General features: G+C 36.1%; 1 pseudogene; it reads left to right on the forward strand.

Moving 5' to 3' along the window:
* The first annotated feature begins 663 nt into the window (after positions 1–663).
* Positions 664–3299, forward strand: LOC141818684 (transcription factor bHLH140-like; annotated as a pseudogene).
* The last annotated feature ends 1216 nt before the right edge of the window (positions 3300–4515 follow it).

Below are 4515 nucleotides of genomic sequence, written 5' to 3' on the forward strand. Positions count from 1 at the left end.
ATCTCTAATAATTACAAGGAGTGAATTGTTTCTCCTTTGAAATTTATATAATTTATCTTTCAGCACTTGTGTATGACATGAGTAGTTGTTTCTTCCAATTTAACTCAAGAATGAAGCCTTGGTCCCTTTCGACAGTAAACAGTGTCTACTATCATACTCTCGTCTCCTTTGCATGCAGAATTGACACTTGGATCACATTAGCAAAGCGACACAACATGGATCATAGTCAACTCCTCCTATTTGTACCTGTTCCCTTTGGATATTTGGTGAACTTTTTTGTTTACTTGACAGAGGTTCTTGTGTTATGTTTTTTTAATTAAAACATTGACATATGAGTAGATCACATCATGATCGTTTTTATATTTGTTCTTTCCATTAGGCATTCAATTGAACTTTGTAGTCTATAGCTGTTTGATCAAACATCCATGTCATTTACTCAAACGAGAACAGGAGGTAAAATTTCCTTTACTTAAGATCTTTATTCCTGACATTAGCTATGTCTTGTTTGGGTAATAGTAATTCACTTGAGTTTTCTTGAACAAATTTCTTATTGAATGCTGCTTAACTTTTCAATTCAACCGTATTAGAATTGCCTCATCTCTTAATTTTTCAGTCTGTACTTTCTGAGTTTTATTGATTCCTTCTGATTTATTGTTCTTGTAGGATATCATTGCAAATGGTGAGCAAGGCACAAAGTCACAGTGTATAACAATTGCATCTGCTGCGTTGAAAGAGGGTAAAAGTGTACTTATTGACAGGTGTAAACTTTAACAAGAGCAACGAGCTGATTTTGTTAAACTTGGTGAAGCACAAGCAGATGTGCATGCTGTTGTTCTTGATCTTCCTGCAGTAATGCAAACTGAGGATGAGGGAAAACCACGAGATGGAAGGGCAGCCATGGTTGTTAACTGTATGCTACAAAAGAAAGAGTTGCCAAATCTAAGTGAAGGATTCTCTCGAATTACATTTTGTCAAAATGAAAGTGACGTCAAAGAGGCTGTTAAAACATACAGTGCACTTGGCCCATCAGATATCCTTCCAGCTGGAGTTTTTGGACAGGAACATAAAGAGGTAAACATCCAGCTTGGGATAATCATGTTTTTGAAGAACATTGATAAACCAGACTCTGATTCTTCTGGCAAAGATTCAACAACTGATGGAAATTTCCTCCGTGAGACTGCTACAATGCAAGTTTCTATTACTAACACATGCTCAATGGAACTAGAAAACAGTAAAGAGGACACGAGAAGTTCAAATTCAAACAGCCAAACACAGAGATCTCTGATTGGTGATAGTTCCAACAATGTTGTTCATACTTTAGCTTTCCCATCCATATCAACAGCCGATTTCCAGTTTGACCTTAAATTGGCATCTGAGATCATAGTAGATAGTGTGTCTGATTGCTTGAAAGTGTTTGACAATATTAGGCTTGTTCTCGTAGACATCAATCCTGACTCAAAGATTTTGTCCTTGGTTAGAGAAAGGTCTGTGAGTAAACATATTGACTCTAGCAAGTTCTTCACATTTGTTGGTGACATTACACAACTGTATACCAGAGGAAACCTGAGGTGTAATGTGATAGCTACTGCTGCAAACTGGTAAGACTCTTTTGGGTTAAACCTTTGATTGTCCTTTTTAAACTCTTCTGATGAAATTTATGGATACCTTAAGTATGTTGGGTAAAATATTATTTGATATAAGGATGCTCTCTTGCTGTCCTTTTCCATCTACTTAGGACTAAGGCACTGATGAACTTAATGTTTTTCTTTTTCCAATCCGTTAAAAGGCTATCATTAGATGCCAAAGGGTAGTATAATAAATTTGGGTGCATGTCATTTGAACAGAAAAACTTACCAACGAAATTTTGCCTTTGATATTCTGCAATCTCATGGTTGCTGGCAAAGAGATCAAACTCATTTCCAAGATTAACTAAATATCTATTCTTTCGAAGATATTTAGTTGTAGCTTATATATGCACATCTTTTGTCCCTTAGAATGGCACATTGTTACGTTAGATAGTCTATTACCTGATCTGTCTATTTGTACCTGTTATCACCTGATATTAGTACTAGTAACCTTAGATACGCCTAAAGTAGCTTCTTGTATTATCATTATTATTTTTAATTGGGGACCTTAAGTTTTACCTTCTATTTTCATCAGAAAATTACTTCATGCTTTCCGTTCCTTTTTGTTGTAATTTCTCTCTCCTATTTTATCTGTGAGCTGTCTTTGTTAGCATGCTTTCTCTTGTAGATCAAGCGAGGCAATAAGTGGATAACTAAGTAACCAATTAGAGTTATTGTTCTGGCACTTAAGATGGTTAAATTTTGGGTTGGTGCTTCGTATAGGCAGCTGAAACCCAGTGGTGGAGGTGCCAATGCATCAATATTTGAAGCAGCAGGCGAATCCTTTCAAACGGCAACAAAAAAATGTGCTGACACTCTCAGTCCTGAGAGCTCTGTAATTGTTCCTCTTCCTTCTAACTCGGCACTCCACCTGAGAAAAAGAGTGACCCATGTGATTCATGTTATTGGTCCAAACATGAACCCACAAAGTCCAGACTGTCCTAACAATGACTATGTTGAGTGTTGCAAAGTACTCCGCAATGCTTATTCATCACTTTTTTCAGACTTTGCTTCCATATTGAAGAATGCAAGCAGGAATGAGAGCAAAAGACATGCTAATGCTATATCTCATACTCATGACCTTTCCGAAAGACCTACCACTACTTGGTCTCAATCTAATTCTGACAAAACCAAAAAATCCAAGGGCTTTACATCTAATGATGCTGCTGAGGACCAAAGCATTGCAACTCTGAACGAAAACTGTAGCAACTTAACAAGCAGTGCTACTCTAGCAGTGGGCAAGAACAAAAGGGATGCTAGAATAAACGGGGCAAGAAATTGCATTGAATCCAGAGAAGCACAAGGATATTGTAATGGAGAAATCAGATGACTACGTTGTCGTAGAAGATATGTACCCCAAGATATTTTTGCTGGCAAAGAAACATATTCTGGTTGTATCGAGATTGCAAGGGCTTGATTTTCTTTCAGACATTCACATGGAGCACCTTTCTTTGTTGAAGATGAGGGTGAACACGACCGCCATTTTCTCTATGTCTTATTTCGTCCGATCTAATGTGTTTTATTCTCTAGGTTCTGTTAATGTGACAATTTCATCTTCATGTCATAAGCCAAGATTTCAACTCTGCACACTTGAAAAACAAGCAACACTGGAACTCTTTCAATACCCCATTCTTTCATGATTCGGTGGATGTGACCATGGAGTCCTCAATATAAATGATGCTCAGAGTTTATTGAAAGTGAAAGCTGCTCTTCCTGCTTCGCTTCGCGACCATGGCCGAGTTGTATCTGCACTGCCAAAAGGTTGATGTAAGATCCCCTTAACTTCTCTTTTGAGCACACTTAATGCATCTCTTAGTTGCAAGACTAGTGTTTTGGATATGATCTTTCGACTCTGGATGATGCTTCAGGCAAAATTTTGTGGTAAAAAACTTATTTATTTAAACGATTGTGCCTGGATTTCTTAGAATGTTTTTAGGATTTGATTCTCGTTTTGTGGTCGATGAGTTCTTTTGTGTGGGAATATCAGAGATTAAAAGAAATGCTTTAAAAGATTGAGCATCTCTATTCCAAAGTAACCAGTCATCCTAAAGTGTACAAGATGAGAGTTTTAAAAACAAGGATATTACGATGGATGTGTAGATATATAAAGATGAACTCAATCTATTCTCGATTGACTCACTTTGAATAAGTTCTTTAATTCAGTAGACTATTCAGTTGATTTTGTAAGTCGCTTAAAGTTTCCCACAACTCATATGCTAAGACATCTTACCTCTAGGACTTCTCGTGTGCTAGGTCTCTAGTTAACCTCAACTTATTGAGATTTTTCGTTTGGCAAGTAGTCTTGCCCTTGAGTCTTTCTATTTGAATTTTATCCATTTCACTTGCAATGTCAATGCTAAATAACTTGCACACACAATATTAGTAACAATAAAGTAAACCTAACTCGAACTTTTTGTCAAACATATCAAAATTATATAGTTGGACTCGACAAGTTTTGATATGGTTGTACTAACATAATCCATTTAAATTTATTAATTATATTCAATAATAAAGATTAATTCGATCCTTTCGCTCAAAGAAAATTCTAAAATTAATGAATGGATCAATGCAATTTTAAAAGTTAAATATGTTTTGAACAAGTCTAAAAAAGTCCAATGTTGTACGATTCTTCAAACTATAATGATCCATGTTACGCGATAGACCTAGAGTCAAGGGTTCTGTTTGGCATGACCTGTGATAGATCAGGTTACGCTCACCTAACATACTAAGAAAATCGGTAGATCGAGCCTAAGATTAGGTTGGGATCCATATCATACGGTCCACCGAATGTTCCAACAGAAATACAAAAGTGTCTAGGGAATCGTATTGAATGATTTATGAAGCTATTTAATTTAATATTAAAAATAAAAAACAAAATTTATCAGTGAAG

The sequence above is a fragment of the Curcuma longa genome, unplaced genomic scaffold (genome assembly GCF_044706935.1).
Source record: "Curcuma longa cultivar G26 ecotype Majalengka, Jawa Barat unplaced genomic scaffold, ITB_CL_G26_1.1 contig_25645, whole genome shotgun sequence".
Classification (NCBI taxonomy): Eukaryota; Viridiplantae; Streptophyta; class Magnoliopsida; order Zingiberales; family Zingiberaceae; genus Curcuma; species Curcuma longa.